General features: G+C 45.5%; 1 protein-coding gene across 2 annotated transcripts in view; it reads right to left on the bottom strand.

Annotated features, from left to right (window-relative positions):
* The window catches only part of DENND2A (DENN domain containing 2A), a 90278-nt gene extending 68591 nt beyond the window's left edge, over positions 1 to 21687 (bottom strand). Inside the window, exon 1 of one of the 2 annotated variants that reach the window (XR_006738302.1) lies at positions 21363 to 21402. The gene's annotated coding sequence lies outside the window, so the exon portion shown is untranslated. Of the gene's footprint in view, positions 1 to 21362 lie in introns of both variants that reach the window. The other variant, XM_045565270.1, reaches the window with a different exon arrangement.
* Between the last annotated feature and the right edge of the window lie 1198 nt (positions 21688 to 22885).

The raw sequence follows: 22885 nt of genomic DNA, 5'->3' as shown, positions 1-22885 counted from the left end.
GCTTTAATGATTTAATATCTTGTAGTTTCATCAGCTTATGAGGAGCTGGCAAAAAATAAAGAAGCCATTAACAATTACAGTAGGCCGGGCGCGGTGGCTCACGCCTGTAATCCTAGCTCTGGGAGGCCGAGGCGGGTGGATCGCTCGAGGTCAGGAGTTCGAGACCAGCCCGAGCAAGAGTGAGACCCCCGTCTCTACTAAAAATAGAAAGAAATTATCTGGCCAACTAAAAATATATATACAAAAAAATTAGCCGGGCATGGTGGCTCATGCCTGTAGTCCCAGCTACTCGGGAGGCTGAGGCAGTAGGATCGCTTGAGCCCAGGAGTTTGAGGTTGCTGTGAGCTAGGCTGACGCCACGGCACTCACTCTAGCCCGGGCAACAAAGAGAGACTCTGTCTCACAAAAAAAAAAAAAACAATTACAGTAGAACAAAAAGAGTTGTTTTCTCAGCTGAGCATTCTTCTTAGCAAGCATATCTAAAAGGTATTTGTTTCCAAAAAATAAGCTGGAAAAAAAAAAAGTACACAACCTGGGACTGCAAACTAGTACAATCTCTATGGAAAGCAATATGGACATACGTCAGAGAACTAAAAGTACAACTACCATTTGATCCAGCTATCCCATTACTGGGTACCTACACAAAGGAAAAAAAAACCTTCTATAATAAAGACATCTGTACTTGAATGTTTATAGCAGCACAATTCACAACTGCAAAGATGTGGAAACAACCCAAGTGCCCATCAATACATGAGTGGATTAATAAAATGTGGTATATGTATACCATGGAGTTCTACTCAGCCACAAAAAACAATGGTGATATAGCACCTCTTGTATTATCCTGGACAGAGCTGGAGCCCATTCTACTAAGTGAGGTATCACAAGAATGGAAAAACAAGCACCACATGTACTCACCATCAAATTGGTACAAATGATCAACACTTATGTGCACATATGGAAGTAACATTCACTGGGTGTCAGGCACGTGGGGGGGAGGGAGGGATGGGCATATTCACACTAATGTGTGCAGTGTGCACTGTCTGTGGGATGGGCATGCTTGCAGCTCTGACTTGGGCAGTGCAAAGGCAATATATGTAACCTAAACGTTTGTACTCCCATAATATTCTGAAAATTGTTAAAAATTACACAATCACATAATACAACTCTTGCTATGTCTAACTGCATAGTGATGCTCATTCTTGAGCCTCTTGATGCTTCACTTTCATCATCTTTAAACAAAAAGGTTTGAAAAAAAATTAAAATGGGTTGCTTTAGTCCTTTACACCATAGCTTTAATTTTTTGATTTGTGGTATTTTCAAAAGCAAACCAATATTTCCACATTTGGAAGAAGATGAAGGAATCTGAAGCAAATGAAAAGAGAAGCCAAAGGCTGTGTGCTGCCTCAGTACTACAGCCGGGGGCTGTATTTGGCAAAACTGCCACCTGCACTCTTGGACTAAATGCTTAAACTTTGCCTACACAACAACACTGAACATCAAGTCCTCAGAGCATCACACGGGGTAAAACCAGAGGCAGTATCAAAAGGGTGACTTTTGTGCTAATCCAAGTCTGCCTATTTCTAAGAGTCCTGCTTTTGAGCCCAGAAGATTCCCCCATCAAAGGAGTGTTCAAGAAATTCTGTTAAATGAATGAACACATACCATTTTTTAAATACCTAATGTGTCCATCAACAAATGATTGGATCAACAAAATGTGGTATATCCATACAACGGAATATTATTCAGCCATAAAAAGAAATGAAGTTCTGATACATGCTACAACATGAATGAACCTTGAAAACATTATGCTAAATGAAAGAAGCTACTGATAAAAGATCACACTTTGTATGATTCCATTTATATGAAATGTGCAGAATAGGCCAATCTACAGAGATGGAAAGTAAATTAGTGGTTGTCAGGGGCACAGTAAGGAGCAGGGGATGTGGAATTACTGCTAACAGGTATGGGTCTTTTTTGGGGGGGATGTGATGAAAATATTCCAAAATTAGATAGTGATGATGGTTGTACAACACAGTAAATATACTAAAAACTACTGAATTGTATGCTTTAAAAGAGTAAATTTTATGGCATGTGAATTATATCTCAATAAAGCTATTAAAAAAAAAGATATAGCAGGGACAATTCCTTAAAGCCCCACTGCAGACAAAATGAATCAGACTGCCAGAGTGGAACCTAGGAATTTGCAGTTAGAAGTTCCCCAGGGAATTCGCAAGCATACTAAAGTTTAAGAGTCGCTGGTCTAGAATTGAACCATTCAGTTTATTTTTATGTCACTTGCATTGTCAGGTAGCAACAGAAATACTCTATTTTGCGCTCTCCTTTGTAAGGCAGTATTTTACTCTGGTGTCTGTCTGCTCCTATTTTAGAGCATCCTGGGAATCTGATGCAGGTGTTACCAGCACAAAGTGAATTTGTTCCTCTTCAGCAAACCAGATGTAGATGCTCTAAGATCTGTTCTGCACATCTTTCCCTACCCAGGCTTGAATATCAAGACTCCTTTGCACTCTTTTAGAGTGAATCACCGGAGTAATTTCAAGACTTTCTGTCGTTATAAATACTCAGTTACTGACAATATTTTCTTTTATCAACTTGATTAGTATTTGCCTGACCTATACCTGTCAGTTTGACAAATGAAGCCACTGGGAATCTGTGGCTCTAGCAGCCTGTGAATGCAGACTGGACCACACTCTGATGCCCCAGAGGCCAGAGGCAGCTAAAAATGTGTATTGTTCTCAATTTCATAAACTCAGGAAGGATTTTTTCACATCTGCAGAACATTCTGACATATAGAGATGTATCTGGCCACCTCAGTAGGATGGAAACATATTTTTCACTTGACAATATTTGTAAATCATGTTTATTCCTTCATTCATTGGCAATGTGGAAATAATTCCATATGTTGCCTTTGGGTTCACCATTCTGTGGAGGGTAAAAACAGAAAAAGTGCAATTGAGTGGCCATCTTGCATATGAACACTAAGCTACAGCATGTAGAAGGTTTTAGCGATGTTAATGCTTGATAACTACTAGTGTCACCTCTTGAATAAAGGATAGGATGAGTTTGCCATAAATCATTAAAGCACAAGTTACAAAAGTTATGAAATACGCTTAATGCTGACATACAGTTTAATAGACTGAATTCAGATAAATGTGGTTTTTTTTTTTTTTTTTAAATACACTTTCTTTTGTTTTTGTGTGTGTATTACAAGTCACTAAACCGGAAGGAGTCAGCTTCCAACTTATGTCAACTCCCAAATATTTAAACTTGCTCTTCCTTCTCTCTGTTCTCACCTAGGCCAGAAACCACTCCTTATTTCTAAGCTCTGCAGAAATCAACATCAATGCTCCTACCATTTTTCTGAGAAGGAATGAGTCTCAGGGAGTTGGGTCACATGTTTTAAGTTCATATTATAACTCATAAGCGATAGAGCCAGGAATGAGTCTAATGTTTCAAATCCATGTCTGGTGCTCTGTCTACAATATCACTGTAGTCTCATAATGTCTAATCTAGACTAGAACTAGACTCTTAGCTCATTATTTTGAATGTCTGTTTTGCTCAGCTCTTCAAGATCAGCAACTGTTTTATACATCTGTGCCATGCCGAATTTCATAAACACTTGTTAATTAAGTGAACTGGGGAGGGGGAGTGGGTCTTTTTATAGTTTTGTGATTATATTTCTATATTTTGGGACTCTATCCTAAGAAATAATCCTGCAGATGGAAAAATATATGCATAAATGTTCATAGCTGTTCCCTATAATATTGAACAATTAAAAACTCAAGTTGTCCAGCAATATAATAGTCACGTAAACTATAATATAGCTATTTGACGTTATATTATAAATTAAGTTAAGTCTATGAAAACTGTGCTTCTATAGAAACAGAAAGTACATTAGTGATTGTCGAGGCTGGGAGTCAGTAGGTAGGAAGAGTGGGGAGTGACTGCTAGTGGGTTTGGAGTTTCTTTCTGGGGTGATGAAAATGTTCCAAATTGATTGTGGTGATAGTTGTACAACTCCATGATTATATTAAAAACCATTAAACTGTATGCTTTAAATGGGGGGTTTTATGGCATGTGAATTATATCTCAATCAAGCTGTTAGAAAAAAAGTAGATTAAAGAGTCAAGCTAAAAAAAAAAGCCTATTACTAAATGGAAAAAATACTCACATTGTACAGTTAGCCAAAAGAAAGAGAATCCAAAAGCTTGTGTCCACATGAATAAAATAATGTTTTTAAAAGGGAGCAAGGAATTTGTTCATTCCTATTCAAAACTACACATAAGAAAATGATTGGAAGTAAATATAACAAAGGATTGACAGTATTTGTCATGGTGTAAGAAACTTTGATTTTTTCCATTCTATTTATCTATATTTTCAACAACAAAAACTCCCCCTGATTTCTAAATTTCCTATAATAAGCACATATTATTATTGCTATTACGAATAAGGGGAGATTATAAACCCTGCTATTGTCTGGGTCTGCGCTGCGCTGCGGAGCCCGGCAAACCCCAGAGTTGCCGTGCAGCCTGGACCCAGTGCAGGGCATTTGGCTCAGCTGAACGCATCACTCTACAACTTGTTTTGCTTTGCCAAAGTAGCTCCTAAAAGGAAGGCTAAGTGATATTTTATTCTCGTTACTTCCCTTCCCTTAGTGACCACCAAGATTTAGATCCTGGTCTACAGTAACCACTTCCCAGTACTGATGTTTCAAAGTGCCCAAAGAGAAACCAATGGCTAACAGGGATACAGTCGTCCCTCAGTATTCACAAGGGATTTGTTCCAGGACCCCATTCGGATACCAAAATTCATGGATGCTCAAGTCACTGACATAAAATGGCACAGTATTTGTATATAACCTGCGCACAGCCTCCTGTATACTTTAAATCCTCTATAGATTACTCATAAGACTTAATAAAATGTAAATTCTATGCAAATAGTTGTTATACTGTATTGTTTAAAAAGAATGACAAGAAAAAAGTAGTCTACGCATGGTTTGGTACAGACGTAACCATCCTAGTCTAACTACATAGTACATGTTAGCAAAAATGTAACACTTTCTGGAATATTTTTTTCCCAAATATTTTCAATCTGTAATTAGCTGAATCCTCACATGCAGAACCCACAGATACCAAGGGCTGACCATAGTTATGTAATTCATTCTTCAACTCATAGTTGTGCCTACTTCTCACAGGGAACTGAGTGAAGCCTGGGAGAAATGTAAAATAAATAGATATATTTGTCCTCCAAGAGTATTCATTTTCATACGGGAAATAAGATGCACATGAATGTCTCCAAAACAAAACACAATATGATAAGCAAAACAGGTGAAGGTGAGATCACTTTGTGGAAAAGCTGGGCGTGAAGATTGGGTCAGACTTCCTTTGGGGTACATGGGTGACAGGTGTAGATGTTTGCATAATCTCAGGATGACTGGCACTTTAGGAAGCACAAACCACTGAATGAAAGGCATCACTGATTGACTCTATTCTGTAAGGAAATGCCTAACTGATTTCCGGGATTTCCTCACAGAGGTCAGGCAACATGTGAACCAAGGCAGAATCTATGAACACACCTTGTTGACTTTCTGAGCTTTTGCCAAGATGATACCAGAAGCATAATGACCTTTAAGATTTTTTATTTTGAAACAATTTCAAGCTTCCAGAACAGTTGCAAGAATAGTACGGAAAACTCAGTAAACCCTTATACACTTTACCCAAATTCACCAAGTTTTAACATTTTCTCTCTTTCAAATTATTTTAAAATGCTCTTTTGGAGGTTCAGAGTAAATAAGTGCTATCCAGCCACTAGAAGACTTTGATGCTCATGAATATAAAAGAAAACAGAATCTTACAAAACAAGTTTACTGAAGTAAGCACACCTAGGTTCAACAGACAACTCAATCCCCATCCTGCCCCAACCCTCTACTGGGACCTTCCAGAAGGACACTGAATACTTTAAAGCCAGATTACCAACCATGCAAGAAGAGCTAGAAAAACACTGAAAAATAAACAAAGGTGTAGGGGAGGGAGGCTGTGGGGGAAACTAGCCCTATTAGATATTAAAACATACTATAAAGCCTCTATGATTAAAACAATGTGATACTGCCACAAGAATAAACAGACCAGTGGAACGGAATAGAAAGTTGAGACATAGACCCAAGTACACATAGAATTTCATATATGATAAAGGTGGCATCTTAAATCACTAGGGCAAAGAAGGATTTTTAAATAAATGGTGCTAGAATAACTGAATAGCCCAGCCGAATAGTGTTCAAATAAGATCACCCTGTTGGCTGGGCACAGTGGCTCACACCTGTAATCCTAGCATTGTGGGAGGTGGGAGGATTGCTTGAGGCCAGGAGTTAGAAACCAGCCTGAGCAAGAGGGAAACTCAGACTCTACTTAAAATAGAAAAAATTAGCTGGGCGTGGTGGTGTGCGCCTGTAGTCCCTGCTAGGCAGGATGAGGCAGAAGAATCGCTTGAGCCTAAGAGTTTGAGGTTGCAGTGAGCTAGGCTGATGCTATGGCACTCTAGCCCAGGTGATAGAGCAAGACGCTGTCTCAAAAAAACAAAAAGATCACCCTGCAAATCTGGATGTGTTAGCAATTCTGGTGAACTTCTCAGAATGACCTGGATCTTTCTCAGAGCCAGAAAACCAACTGCAGGCTAGAATTAGTTTTAAAGGGGATGCAGCCCTGGGGGGTTAACAGCAGCCCCTGAAGAATCTGACATTCTTCCATTTTCCAGATGTAATTATTGTTATTCTCATTTTGAAGGTGAGAAGATCAAGGGTCAGAGACTTGCCTACTATCCCAGTGTTTAAGTAGCAGAATCGGGAATCCAATTCATATCCTTCTATTCCAGATTCTATATTCACCCCTTAAATCTTGTTATCTGCTCTCCCAGTACCTTTAACCAGAACCACCTGGGATTATCACCCCTCTCAAGCCTGATGCAAGAATCTTCTACTCCACCTGGGATTATCACCCCTCTCAAGCCTGATGCAACAATCTACTCCACCTGGGATTATCACCCCTCTCAAGCCTGATGCAAGAATCTTCTACTCAGTGATGCCAGAACCCCCTGGGGACAGTAACCTCAGAATCTGACCCAAAGCGGTCAGGCTCTTTGGGGGAGCCTGACTTTCTTCTAAGGGCAGTAAGCAGGAAATAACTTTCATTCATAACCTTCCAGGAAGGTCAGAGTAAGAAAATTAACACTTTGTTACATTCTGTCAGGCACTGCTTTAAGCACTTTACAAACATAATTAATCAAAGAAATAATGCATCTCCCAAGAGAAATGAAAATGTATGTCCACATATGTTTTTCTATGGAAATGCTCATAGTGGCATTATTCGTAACAGCCAGAAAGCAGAAACAACCCAAATGGCCAAACAAACAAATGGCCAAACAAACAAAATGTGGTATATCCATACAATGGAAAATTATTCAGCCACAAAAGGAATGAAGTACAGATATATGCTACAAAGTAGATGAACCTCAAAAACATTATGCTAAAAAAAGCCGCATATTAAAGGCCATATGTTGTATGATTCCCTTTATATGCAATGTCCAGAATAGGCCAATCCATAGAGACAAAAAGTAGCCTAGTGGTTGCTCAGGGATAAGGAGATGGGGTGGTGGGGACTGATGGCTAAGGGGTATGGGTTTCTTTTCTGGGGTGATGAAAATGTTCTAAAATTGTGGTGGTGGTTATACAGCTCTGTGAATATACAAAAAAATACATTAAATTGACAAGTTGAATGGATGAATTTTTATGATATGTGAATTACATCTCGATAAAGCTGTTGAAAGACAGAAACAAAGGCAAGCATGCAAGCATCTACCTAGCACCGGGCACAGCGTACTGAGCACATAATAGGAAGTCAACTTCATTTTACAGATGAGGAAACTGAGGCATGTAACTGATAAATAGTATCACTGAGATTTAAAAAGAGACGTGTGTAGCCCCAAAGCCGGGACTGTATCACACCATTTCTTCCTTCACAAGCAATATCTACTTACGTAAATTTAGCGAGTAAACCTCAGGACCACGGTTCTTAAGAGTACACTGGTTAAGGCAAATGAATACAAAATGGTTAAATAAAACACAGGTAGTGCACAGAGCAGGCACACCGCGGAGCTTGCCTACCTCTCTAGGAGCCACTGTTTTCTGCAAACTGCCCCTTCCCTCATCCACGGGTCAGCAGGACACTGGCGGCCATATGTGAACTACGGACCCACTCCCAGGTCAGATTTGATTGGCTCGAAGGAAGGTCTAATTCAAGTCGAGCCAATCAGATTCCTTCCAGGGGAGTTGCGTCAATCTCGCTGTTTGACCCGGAAGCAGAAACACCGTGCTATGAGGTAGCCAGTTTCCACCCTGTAGACTAAGGACCGGAGAAAGCACCTTGTGGAGAAAAATGATGCCAGGGGAAATATGGCTTTGCACTCCCCGTATCCAATCCACTCCTGAGGCCAGGCTGCCTTCCTGCCCAGGGGTTCCACAAGATACCCGCCTACCCTTGTTTGCTTATGCCACCAGAGGAATTACCAGTAACACAGGGCCATGTTCAATCTATATTCAATGACTTTCCCAAAGTGAAAAAGTAAGGATGTATGTATCTCACAGCATTATGTGACTGTTTTGAACATGAATCTGCATATGGCTGAAGCTGAACAAATTTCAGGCACTAAAGAAACTGAAGCCCCGATTAATTTGGTCTCCAGCCTGGCACAGGAGGTTGGGTGTGATCTGACCATTCTCTACAGCAGCGGTCTCCAACCTTTTTGGCACCAGGGACCGGTTTCATGGAAGACAATTTTTTGGGGGGGAGGGGAGAGGGAATTGGGGGGATAGGATGGTTTCGGGATGATTCAAGTGTATTATATTTGTTGTGCATTCAGACCTCTCTGCTAATGATAATTTGTATTTGCAGGCACTCCCCGGCGCTAGAATCACCACCTTAGCTCCATCTCAAATCATCAGGCATTAGATTCTCATAAGCAGCGCCCAACCTAGAACCCTCACATGCGCAGTTTACAGTATGGTTCATGCTCCCATGAGAATCTAATGCTGGCAGCTGATCTGACAGGAGGCGGAGCTTACGTGGTGATGCAAGCAATGGTGAGGGGCTGTAAATACAGATGAAGCTTCCCTGGCTCTCCCACCATCTCCTGCTGTGCAGCCAGACAGGACTGCTACCCAGTCCATGGGCTGGGGGTTGGAGATTGCAGCTCCGCACTATGGATGTCACAAGAGCAGCTCTCAAGTCCCTGTCTCTCCCTAAGGAGAGTCTTCCTGTCACTACAAGTGCTAAGAACATCTGAAGTCTTAGTAAGGCTGATGTCATGAGACCTAACCTTTCTAGGACGTAAAGAGCATACTATAAGCATTGCAACGGTAGGATCTGGTGAACCCTTGGATAAAGTTAAATACGTTATGGTATCAGAAGGTGTACAATATCCCTCCTTACTTCTTTCCCAATAAAACCCCACTGAAAAAACTCTGGCCTTATATTGAGATGGACTCATGAGAGGTTACTGTGGGTAAATGAACAAACAAAAGCCATGTACGTCTTCTTCAGTTTTTGTTTGGATTTACAAATATAGGAGAAAACAGCTCACATCCCTACTCCCACCCTCCACTGGCAGGGACACATTTGAATGAAAAACATTTACAAGAGGCTGCATAGTTTGGACAACCAGAAGGAAGAGCTGAGTTGACAGGAGGAAAGGGATGACAAAATCCTCTTCCCATCCCTCTGTCTATTTTGGGAGTCATTTGCCTTCAGGAAATGCTGAGCCCCTTCTCCCAGGACCCTGTTGGGAGTGACGACTGCACTGGTTGACCCAGCCTTCCCATCCTCCTCCTGGCCCCAGCACCTCTCTCCTCATGACCCAGTGGGTCACTGGGAACCCAGCCTATAAATAAATGACAGTGCTTCTTAGAGGTCCCAGTCCAGTGAGGAGATCCAAAGAAGAAAGGCAAAACAAACAAACAAACAAAGAAAAAAACACATAAAAACACATAATGAGCTGGAAAAGCCCGTAGCAAACTCTCCCAAACATGAACACAGGAAGATGATAGGTAGGAAAGTCAGGGCTGAAAATGACAACATGGTGGCCCAGGGGTTTTGCGGCTCACCTAGCTTCATTCACCTGCCTGTATGGTGGCAGAGGCAGCAACATAACCCAGAGCTCCAGTTACCCCACCAAGGCTCAGTTACCTCCTCCACACTCCTTTCTCTCACCCCTGACGACTCACATTTCCATGGAGAAGCTGTCCCAGGAGAGCCTGGGTCTGCTAGTTATATATTCTTTAAGGTGTTTCTTTCTTTTCCATTTATTAATTTATGTCAGCTGAAGAGCCCACCTCTTCAGAAACCCAGAGAGATTTCTGGAATTAGTGCTTTGTTTTTGTTTTTTAGAAGGGAGAAATGTTCTTTGTTTTTATTAGGAAGTTGAAAGGGTTTTTTTATAAAACAACAAAAGACAAAAACATTTGCCCTACGGCGATCAGGTAACGTTAGCCATGGGCTCCTACTGAATGCTTTTTCTTCTCTTCTTTTGTAAAGAAATTAATGTAGTATTCAGAGCTTCTGCCTGCTCTGCAACAGGGAGGAAAAGAGAGTGTTAGCAGGTTAAAGGAAATGAACTGGAGGCTGAGGGTGAGAGAGAGAGAGAGACAGAGACAGAGAATCTAAGAAAAGGACTGAAAAGCAAAGAAACAGGAGAGGATGTACTCAGGCCATCAGAGCCACAGAGAATGGAGACCCACCAAAAAACCCACCCAAGATCGAATGAGGAGGGGGTTTTGTTATTTCACATCCAGATGCCTCTTCGTCTGATGCGGCATTCTGGTGATCAACGTTTTTTGCAGCTGAAATATATATATGAAATGCTATATCCAAGTGTGTATGATGGGCATGAGAATAGCTTGAATGGGTCCTATTGGCAAAATTATTTCTGGGCTTTAGTGATTAGAATTTTCCCAGCACTGACCTTTTGTTCATACTCTCAGTTGTTATTACATCTACCTTAAATCCCAACTTTTCCATTAAACCGATGCTGGCCACCCCAAACTTAAGTTCTTCACCCCTCATCTGAATTTCTATAGCAATTATTAACTTATCTATACTTGATTATCTAACTAAATGTACATAACCTTGTGTTATGTCTTTTATGGTTAGCTTCAAGTGTTATTTATATATATTTTACTCAAGGTTTCACATATTTATGTTTTGATACCTCAAATTAAACTGCAATAATGACTAACATTAATTTAGCACTCACTATTTGCTAGGCAAGATTCTGCATAGATTGTTTCATTTCGCTCTACAAAGACTGTTTTCACTAATCCTACTTTTGTCTCCCCTTCACAGATGTGGAAATGGAGCCCCGGAGGGATTAAGTTTTCCCAAGGCTACCTGTACCGTGGGGACAGGGGACAGGCTTTCCACTCCTGGATCCAGAGTAGGGACTCAGTACATTGCTATGGTTTGTTTTTTATTCAAAGTATGCAGCACCCGGTCCCCTCTCCCCTCCTGTCCGTCCCCTGGGCACCATGCAAGCCCTGGGAACAAGGCCCTCCCTGGCTAGGCTTCTCCACTTCAGAGGCAGCCCTCAGGCCATTTGGTGACTGCTTTTCCTTCTGAAGGTTTTCCTGATGTTAATTTTCACCTGACCTCACCGAACAGCAATACTGAGGAGGGGAGGAAGGGCCACCCTGTGCGATACGTCCTGGTCTCTGAGCACCTGGAGAGCCCCCAAGGCCTGTGTTCCCCAGACTGGCTGCTCACACTATACCACTAAACAGCCGCTTGAATGGAATGCACCTGAAGGTCACGTTCATTTCCTGGCACGGCCTTCTCTTGCTCCAGCTGTGTTACCCACAAACTCCTCACTTTCCCAGCTCCTTTCTCCCTCTTGCCTTCCTGTCCCCCTCTTCCGTTCCTCCCCCTCACGCTCCTTCCCACCCTCTTTTGCTGGCTTCTTTCTGTTCTTTCTTTCCATGAGCAGAGAGTTTCCAGGCCTGGCTCCCAGCCAGCACATTTGGACAAAAGGCAGCAATCTTAGAGGGAGACGTCATCTCTCATCCCCTTCCACGGGGCCAGCGAGAGAGAACGGGGCTGAGGCCGCTCCTGCGGCTGCTCCCAGGTTCCAGGAAAAGAACTTGCGAGACGGTGTATCATAGGAGTTAAAAGCAAAGCGCTTGAAATCAGACAGACGCAGGTTCAAATTCCAGTGAATCCTGAGAGCTGTGGGACCTTGGTCAAGTTACTTTTCTAAGACTTAGTTTTCTCCTCTATGAAATGGTGATAATAGTAGCACCCACTTTGAAAGACTATGGTAAGGATTAAATGAAATTGCACCTGTGAAGCATTCAGCGCAGTGAAAATCCCAGAAAAAGTGCTCAACAAATGTCTTCTGTTATTATAAAGCGAACTTAACTCTGCCAAGTAATACTAATGAATAATAATATAACATACAAGTCATTAATGTATTAATAATAATACCATGTCTTCAACTCATCTGCAAGGCTGCTTACATGGCCTCACTTGTTTGCAAGTGTGGTAAAGCTCTAAAACACTCTCCAACATATAACTGCTGTTAGGATATAATCTGTAAAAGGTGGGTTTGGAACCAGAAGGGGAGCTGACCCTGCTTCCCTTTCCAGAAGAAGCCGGGCCTACTGAGAGCTGTTAGTGCTCAGCTCCTCCGCAACAACGCCAACCATGAAAACAAGCGGGGGGTCACCCTCAGGTCCACACAGCCTGCTCGGCCTGACCTCTCTCCTCCCACTCTGTTTTCTAGCCCCATATAAGCTGAGGCCCTACTTCTGTTTGTTTCCTATCTGTGCCGGGTGTTTTGTACTCAGAAGTTGCGCAATGCCTGGAAATATGCTCATTTTTCTTTAGCTAAGTTTTGAGATATGGGAAATGACCTTTTGCCTATGATTTTATTTAGCTCATCTGAGCCAGCATTGATGGATTTGAAACTAATCAATAAGATTAATCAACAAGCTGGACACAGCTTGTGTGAGGTGCTGTTGGGAATATATAAGTATAAAAAGTAGTCCCTTCCCGTAAGCTGCAGACAAAAGATATAAACTCAGTTAACCAAATACCAGTAGAAGATTGTGATTGTTTAAGACAAAAAGACAAGATCAGTCTGGGGAATGCCTGATGCATGCTTAATAAAAGTCACAATGTGAGATTGGCTTAAGGACTAAATTTGAACTACAGTGGTAAATGCTATGAAACAAACAGAAACTAGAGGAATTTGGAAGAGGGCAATGAAAGTCAGAGAAGTCAGGAACTGCTGCAATGAGGCAGAACTTGGTGGCCCAGAAAGACTTTGTTAGATTTCAGAGGTGGGCAAGGGAACGTGTTCAAGGCAAGATGAGAACATGGAAGAAAAGAGAAGGTGAGCCCCGCCCACCCAGTAAGAAGACAGACTGGTGGGACAGGAGCACTAGGATTTGCATGGGAAGCCAGGGAGAAGATGGAACGGGCAGGCAGGCTAGACTTTGGAACGTTCTGAAATAGGAAAGAGGAGTGAAGGTTTGCTACCCTAGGGAAATAAGGATGACGCCTAATGAAGACATGTTCTCTTTGGGAAGTAGCAAGGGAAGAGTGGTGCATTCAAGAGGAAATATACAGAGTAGGCAGTGAGAGGGAATGATCTAAGGATCTCATGAAAGAACAACTCTGGAGGAAGCTAATGAAACCGTAAGCACAAATGAGCTGTCCGAGGAAGAAAGAAGCGAGGCACAGGGGTATCCTTCTGTTGCCCTTGACACATAACTCTCCACGCAGTGTCTATGTTTCTTTGCATGGGCTTTCCAACTAGGAGATGAGGTCTGATGGCAGTCTGACCCAGATCTTGGTTTACTGTAAATGTTGTATAAATGCTTGTTGAATGAGAAGAAGAGGAATTAGCGAAGATCTCTTTTTCAAAAGACAATTAGGACAACCAAAACAGTATGGTGTCTAAGGTGAGGAGGCAGTATTCAAAATACAAGGTGTGCATGGGCACCCACCAATCAGAATGGCCTTACTGCTAACTCTGTAATGGCTGGATCCTGGAGTGGTCTATGTGGTCCTGGGAATGTGGGACACCTGGGGGGCTCAGGGCAGCAAATATTTACCAACCAGAACAGAAGCATTTCAATATTTTGACAAGTGACGCAGATCAGATCTATCACTGCACCCCAGTTTTACATCAACTTCAACTAGGGTTTCAGGAAGGAAGGGTCAGGTATATCAAGTGCATTAGCACAACCGAGAACCATGAGAACAGGGAACTGGCCATGGGATTTACCATTAGCAACCTGGGATAAGGTTTCAGCAGATGGTTAGGATGGAAGCCAGATTTCAGGGGTGTGGGGAAGGAACATATGTATCTGCCTCACGGGACTCTTTCGGTTGTTATGCCTGTCTCCTCATCCCCAAAGGAGCATTCTTGTTCTCTTTTCCTCCAATAAATCAGCAACCTAAACCCCAGGGTTGTGTATATACCTAGAAGCAGCCTCTTGGCCCCTTTCCCCATGCATCTCCCTCGGCTCTGTCCCAGACCAGGAATCTTGGCTGTCCTGTGTTCAAGGGAAAGGAGAGCCTGGGGTAAGAGGCTCTCTTGGCTTTTTCTCTGTGGTGGTGGAATCTTGAAGTCTGATTGTTTTGAGAGGCATTAAGAAGCTCTCTCCTCTCTGATGTTTTTCCACCCCATAAGATGCAACAGTCAGCTGGAGGGTAAACAGAGGGCACTGGTTCCCTTTTGATGTCCTGGGAGTTTGTGTATGTTAGTTGATTGTCACAAATACAGATGACGAAATGGACCAGATGTCTTTACATCTGACAGTTATTGCAAGCTGCCAGGAAGTTAGACTTGGGGCTGGATGACCAAACACTTCATTCCAAATCTGAACAAGTATCACCTGCACCTCAGAGTATTAAGTAGAGAATCCCTTTGAGTCCCCAGAGAGCCCAGAGCATGGGGCAAGCTGCTTCAGGAAGTTCCTTTCTGTCTTCCCAGCCAACGCCCCAACCAAGTCTGTGGCTGAGAGACTAGTTTCACTTTAGCTGCAGGGATGCAAGTTCTATGTCTCAGGCTGCCCCATCATTCCTTCCAGTAACCAAACCAGAGCATACGGCTTCTCCCTGAGCCAACTTCTCCCCTGACCATGCAAGGTCAGCTGGAATCATTACTTGCTGCACGATCCCACACAAATGCCTCTGCTTGGTCATCCGGGGGTGGTTTAGCCTGTATTTCCCAGGGATATGAGAAGCACAAGTAAAATTCTAGAAGTATCCTGCTTTAATGCTTTCAGTTTGCTATTAAGTAGAGAATCCCTGAGCTGTTTTTCCATGGTGAGCCGGGAGGGGCAGGGACAGTAGTACCCGTGTCCTGTGACTCACTGATGGGAACAAGTTCACATTCAACTCTGGGTTACCCACCTGGCCCTTCCCCTTCCCTGGGCTCAGGCCTCAACTCTAGGGGGGCTAAGAAAGGCCACAGGGAAATAGGAGGATGATACCAAACCATCTCTGCCTCAGTCAACATACCTGGCCCAGTGAGGGGAATGAATGAGCACGTCCAACTCTGAGCTCTTACCATTATGGCCACAAGGTGTAGTTTGCAGGGACAGTGCAGGCTAGGCTTGTTGTATGTCAATTAACAATTTATTTTTAGTGCTTCCTTTTAACGTTTGAAACTATCCCAGTTCGTATGTATGGCTACCTATCCATTACCCACCATAAGTTTGCAGAGAATTTAGTGATCAATCAAATTCTACCCTTACTGCATCCTCTCTTCTGAGCAGCAAGAAAGTACGAGAGAGAGAAAGAGAGCACCTGAGATTCTTTCACTGGATTCACTCTTTTGTGTCGCTCACCCCATCCCTCCTAAGGTTTTAACCTATACAATAAGTTAATCGTGGTTATGTGTGATCAAGTTTATGGGAACACAACAAACAGCAAGAGACAAAATTGTGACAACATGGATGACAATCTGTAAAAAATTTCTTAGAAACGCTAATTGCCTCTATGAATGTGCCACACCATGAATTTTAATTGTCATACTAACTTAAAAAGAAAATCATAATAAATTCAGGGCATATCCAATGTGAGGACACTTGGATTAAGGGAGAGAGAGGTAATAGATCTTATAATTTTTTTAAGACTGAGTATTAGAATCTCATTTTCAAAATGACCCTCACTGGGCACAAATATATTCAATAAGTATTTGGCTTTGAAATCTATTTTAATCTAGCCATTCCACTTTTAGGAATTTATCTTACAGAAATATTGGAACAAGTGCCAGAGGGTATTGGTGGCAGCATCCTTTGCAGTAGCTGAAATTGGAAACAACCAATTGCTCATAAATCAATACTTTGTTAAACAAATTAAGTCAATCCAAACAAAGGCAGCTAGCTGTTAAAAGGGAGAGGGCTGTGTATGTACCACATGGAATTAGTCTCATAAAATACTTTTAGATTATGCTAGCATGTTGCAGAACAATATGTACAGCATGCTTCCATATTTGTAAAAAACAAATAAACATAATATATTATATGCAAAGAAAAAAGATCTAGAAGTGACCACCTCTGAAGAGGAAAATAGGATGGGTAAACTTTCATTTTTCCTTTTATTCTCTTTTTTTTTGAGGCAAGGTCTCGCTCTATCACCTGGGCTAGAGTGCAGTGGTGTCACCTAGCTCACTGCAATGTCAAACTCCTGGGCTCAAGCAATCCTCCTGCCTCAGCCTCCTGAGTCGCTGGGACTACAGGCTCTCACCACCATGCCCAGCTAACTTTTTCTGTTTTTTGTAGAGATGGGGTCTCACTGTTGCTCAAATTGATCTTGAACTCCAGACCTCAAGCAGTCCTCCAGCCTGGGCTTCCTAGAGTGCTAGGATTACAGGCGTGAGCCACCACGCCCTGGCCCATTTTTATTCTTTTTATGTGTTTCTTAAATGTTTTAAGACAAACATAACTTACCTAGTTTACATGTAAATAGATAAATAAGTAAATATATATACATATAAATAAAAGCTTAAAGTACACTTTTAAGGAAACAAAACAACGCAAAGAAATAAATTTGACACTCCACTTGAGCTGGTCTTACAGGCCCTTCAGTTAAGATGAGCAGCCCAGGGAAGGGATCATGGGAAGAGTGGTCACAGTCAAGGTCGGGGCTCCCAGCCCTGGCCTCACTCTCCAGCCCAATCCTGCTTCCATTTCCTTCTGAAGGGGAGCCTGTAACCTCCTGCTTTCCTACCGCTGAGGGAAGTTAACCTCTTCCCTAAGCTTGTTGGAAGGTTGACTCACCCCTTCCTTCCCTAAGGCCAGGGAGAAAAATGATAACTTGCTTTTCCATAGTTCAGCCAGTTAGAAAAGAGGGTCTCAGGCTTATTTCTCTTTTAGCCCCTCTGGACAGCAAGCCAAAAACAGACATGTCAAAGGGAAGCCAAAGACAGCTCAGGCATTCTGGGCCCCAGCTGGTAAAGGGCTTAACTTCTAGACCAAATGAGAGAAGACAGGATAAACTCTTGCCCACATCAGACACTTGTTTTAACAGAAGGGTAAGAGAGAGTCTGACTTTGGCTTCCTGACATACTGAGGTCTTCTGAACATCAAATATAGAGAACTGAGTTAATCCCTTGCCTTGGTTCCAGGCACTGACTTGCCTCCTATAATTAATGAGGGCAGCCAGGCCTGGCAATCTTCCTGCTGGGTAACCAGCTCCGGGAATTTCAAGAAAGCCCCGGGTACAGGTGGAGGCTGTCTGGTTCTGCTGGTAGATGAAGGGTCCATGCCTGGGCACACAAGGCTAATGGGTGGGGCCCAGGGCCAGGCCTGAGTGCCACAGAGGAATGTTAGCCAAGGGGCAGCCGTGAGGACAACAAGGTGCCACAGCCTCAAAGGGTCTGTACAACAAAGCCATGAAAAAACAGTTTCACTAGAATTTCTCCAAGGAACAGCAATCCAGGGTAGCACCAGGGAAGGAACTGCTAACCCTTTGGTCTTCAGCAAGGTGACTGCAGGAAGGAACAGAGGAGGACCTGCAAGGACCATGGGGGCAAGGCAGCAAGTCCAGGAGGAGCACAGGAGACTTCCAGAACACAGCCACAAACAGGGTCAGCCTTGGCCACTCAGGAGTACCCATGAAGTGTCCCATGAACCTCCCCTCAGATCTTTTGGAATCTGAGGTTTCTGTCCCTCCCTGTGATGAGCCCTACTGTTACAGCAGCCACACTTAACCTTGGCTGTACCTTAACACCAGTCAAGACCTTGAAAAATACTGATGCCCAGAAATGTTTATTTAATTGGCCTAGGGTGGAGCCCAGGCATCAGTTATTCTTAAAATCCCCCTCCCCAGCATTTAAATGGAATATTTTAATATGCACCCCAAGTTACAATGTTAAGAAATTTGATTGGGGGGGTAGAATCCTATACCTACTCAATGTTAATTTAAGACAGCTATAGTTGGCAAGAAATAGCTTGGAGTTTATAGAGGACACATTAGTAATGCATGGACATATAATAGATTCTGGAGGTTCTCTGCCTTCTGCAGAAACCAAAGGGAAGGGGTGGCTAAGAGATCTGTGCCTGAGTCTGCAGGACCTCCCAGCTCTCAGCTCCCACTCCCGGTTCCTCTGCAACTTCCTTGCGTTGCAGCAAACAAGATTCCCACCCTCCCAGGCCTCTCTGGGGAGAGGATTTCTGGTCTCCTGAGCCCCACCCTTTTCCTACCTCCTTAGAAGCAGGCTCAAAATCAGCTCTACAGGCAGAAAGGCCTGGACCACCCTGGGCAGTAGACTTGCCAGTTCTAATGGAATCTTACACTGCCATACCCATTCTCCCTGCCTGTTTCCCCATTGGTCAGGATTCCTGGATGCTGGCTTCCAACATATGATGCCCTACCTGGTCCCTTATCCAGACCAGAGTCTCAGCCCACCAACCTGCAGGTCACACTATGCTGTACCTACTTCCCTTCATGGTTGGGCACCCTGGGTACTTTGCTCTACATTCATGGGGGTAGGTGTTACCTCTTCCTACACTTGAGGGACAACTGTCTCCTCTGTTAGGATTCCCCTGGCCCTAGCTGACCTGTGCCACAATTGCCCACACCCTGAGCTGACACCCAGCCCTCACAGAAATGCAGCACATTCCCCTAGACATAACAGGAAGACGGTATAAGAAGACAGTCACGTGGAGTTTTATCTTCCCATCTTTTGTAACACCAGCAATGAAGATTTTTTTTCCTATGTCACTTTTTAGTCTTTACATGAAGTTCCACATAATTCCCAGTTGAGTTCACTTCCAGGAAAAATTCTGTTCTGAATATTAATTTGTATGCTTTCTGTTGTCCAAAATCCCAAACTATGCAATCCAGTGTATTTTTGTTTGTCTCTGAGCTGCCAGAAAACTTAGAGCCAAATGCATTGTCCAAGTGTTGTAATCTACTAAAATCAGGCCATTCAAAATATCCATTCCTTTTGCTTGCTTTGTTTTCCCCTGAAAAACAAAGCATTTCTGTATGTACTTGGTTTAGTCTAAGTTCCCTAACTCTGTGCCTAAAACAGTCACCAGGTCCTGCCTCTGGACCTCTGGAATCTTCCAGCCTTTCCTGCCTCACCCTTGCTACCATCCCATTCCACGGTGATTCTGGCCTGGGTGCTGCAAAACCTTGGTCTCCCCTCCTCTAGACCTCCACCCCACACCCAGAATGAGCTTTCTAAGACCCAAAGCTGAGCCCAGCACTCCTGCTTCAGTGAACTCCTTCTTCCTTCTCACAGATCCTTCCTTCCCTGTGCCCATCTGCCCCTACAGCCCCCTGCCTCACCTCTCCCCATGCACGAGTGCATGCACACACACACACCCCTGCACACTGCAACCACGCTGAATTGTCCCCACCCTGCCTCTCCTCCGCCTTCTTGGTGACTTTGCACATGCTATTCCCTCAGCCTGAAATGACCTTCCCTGGTTTGTTTTCTTGGTGAAGAGGTTTTCAAGGCTCAGCCCAAGCATCACCTACTCTGTGGCCCTTCCCTGACTGGGTGCCTCCCTGGGTTCCCCTAGCTCCAAGGCATGCAGCGCTCAGACAAGCCAGACCAGGACTGGTTTTACTGTTTTGTCTGACTACCCAGCTCAGATGGTGAGTTCCTGGACGGAAGGAAGATGTCTTACTCATCACTGCATCCCTAATGACTAGCACACAGAGCTGTTTAAGTGAATGAACACATGACACAGGCAGGGTTCAAATCTTCTAGAATAAAAAGACTAGAGGCCAGCCCCTCTGCCAGCCTTTTCATTATTTTGCCTCAAAAACAGCCTCTGTTTGCCTTTGACTTCTTCAAATTTAGCTTCATCCTAAACTGCCGGCCCCAAAGACTTTCTATTCCACTCTTTGTGTTTGATATTTGATGATGCAAGGAGAAAAGATTTTGTTCTTTTCTTTTATGGAGTAACCACAGAGAGTGTAAGAGTTTAATATTAATAACAAGATTACGGTAGAGCGCCTATTATAACTATTACTCCCAGCCAATGTCATTTGGAGCATTTGTGAAGTCACACTCCTGGAGCGCATCTGAACACCAGCTAGAAGCCTGCCTGCTCCTTCCCAGCACCAGATGGTTAGAGCAGAGTCACTGCACTTCCCTTGCCCCACTCCATGCGCCTCCAGGGCACTGCCCAGCTTCTTGCCCCCAGCCTCTCACGGCAGACTCCACCACTGAGGTCTGGCTCTACTCAGTGGTCTGGAACCAGTTCTCTGTGACCCTCCGAAACATGATTATGTCCTGTGCTGTTAGGAGACTTCCCCTGGGCTCAATCTACTCCCATCCTTGGGGAAAAAGTGGGAGAAACAAGAGCACTGAATCATCTTTATCTTCTTGCTTTCCCAAGACTGCAGACTCTGACCAGAGTGAGGGGGGTCTGGCTGCTCGGCTGCCCCGATTCTCCCCTCCCAGCCCCCCGCCACTCGCACTCACGCCCCTCGGGGACCCAGCACGGCGCGGGGCGGGGGCTCTCCCCAGTGTCTGCAGGTTCCCGAGACCCAGGACGGCGGCTTCCCGGCGCGGCCCCGGGGTCATCCTGAGCCCGGGAAGGACGTATGGATGGCGCCTCGCACAGGTCCCGCGGCCGGGCTGAGGCGCCCGGGCAGGACGGCGCCTTGGTGTCCCCACGTCCGCACGCGGGTAACCCGGTCTCTTCTCCGCAGAGCCACTTCCCAACTCCGGGTTCAGGCAGCTGGAGCCGTTCCCTCCCTCCCCACGCGTTCCCTCCTGGCCCCCCACTTCCTCCCAGCTCGGCCCCCGCACCCCCGGCCCGGCCCTACCTCCCCGCGGGCGGCGGCTCCGCGGGCTCCGGGGCGCATCTCGGGGGCGCCCGGGCGGGCGGAGACGGCGGGCGGCGCGGCGCGCGGGCGGGCGGCGGCGGGGCCCCAGGGCGCCATGGCCCGCAGCCCTCCGCCCCTTTGTCCGCCGAGCCTCCCCCGGCCGCCGGCCAGCCCCGGGGTCCCCGGCGCGCGCGCTCCCGTCGGGCCCCCGCCGCCCCCGGCCTCGGCGGCGCGCTTCTCTCGGCCGCCCCGCCCGCGGCCAGCCGAGCGCAGACTCGCCGGTCTGCCCCCTTCCTCTTCCTCTCGCGGCTCGGCGACGATCTGCCGTGACGCGCGCCCCCTCCTCCCGACCCATCCCGCCCCGGCTCCAGTGAGCTAATCCGCAGCTGGCGGGCGCCCGGCCGGTTGCCACGGCAACCCCTCTCCCAGGGCCCGGCCGCCGCGAGGAGCCGCGGTAAACAGGACCTTCTGCCGGACTCGCCCCCTCGCCTTTTGGGGGTTAGGGGGAGGGGGCTTAACCCTTTCTGTGCTGAAGACCACCGCGTGCCACGCTCCATTGCACCCAGGCCGGGCCCGGGTCCCGGACATAGATGCCACCGAGGTGGCGGCCGCACTCCCTGCCCTGCTTTACTCCAGGCGCTTAACACACTTATGGGACGGGGCTGGCACCCCGGGCACCCCAGGCAACGAGTCCGGCACCACCCTACCCCCACGCGGCTTGCAGTCTGGCAGGGGTCATGACAGTCATAAGACAGGCGACGAGAGTGAAGAGGGCTGAGGGCTGGGAAGGGGCCAGCAGCCAAGCACCCCGCAGAAGGGCTCCCAAACCGGCAGGGCAGGGGCGGTCAGGAAGAGCTTCCAAGAGAAGTGACTTCATAGTGCCCGCTGCCCCACTCACACAGGACACCCAATTAGATGGCATGACTTAGGACGGCCACATGGAAGTCCCCATGAAACGCCGTGGGCTGCAGGGAAAGGAGTCGTGAATACAGGCAGGGGGCATTGGAAGAGGTTCCCTGGAGCTTAGATTGGGCTGATACAGAATAGATGTGGAGAGGTGCAGGAGAGGAAGGCAGTTCTGAGCGGAGGGAAGGGCCAGGAGCAGAGGGAAGGAGAGGTGAGGTCCTTGCCGAACAGCTGAGTGGTGGTGGACCCGTTCCGATAGACAGGCCTGCCCTGGCTTCAAGAGTCTTTGGATTTTATGCTGAGGGCAATGGGGGACCACGGAATGTTCTGGAGCAGAGAAATGCCCTGATGAAAGGGAGATGGGCCTTGTGGGTGTTGGGGGCAGGCTCCAAGGCAATCTCTGTCCTGGAGGAAAGCCATTCTTGTCTTTGGCTCAGGGACTTCCAGAAGGGCTGAGCTGTGCTCCTGGGGACAGCAGAGAGGCCTAAAGCTTAGGCAAGGGGGAAAAAAGCAGAGAGGCATAGCCTTACATATCCACAGAAGGGGTGCACACAAGAGAGAAAAAAGGTAAGAAGGAGAGTGAGAAAATAAAGGATTACATTTGATGGGAAAGTCAG

The sequence above is a fragment of the Lemur catta genome, chromosome 11, assembly GCF_020740605.2.
Source record: "Lemur catta isolate mLemCat1 chromosome 11, mLemCat1.pri, whole genome shotgun sequence".
NCBI classification, from domain to species: domain Eukaryota; kingdom Metazoa; phylum Chordata; class Mammalia; order Primates; family Lemuridae; genus Lemur; species Lemur catta.
Note: the sequence above shows the minus strand (reverse complement) of the source record. Positions and strands in the feature narration are given on the sequence as shown.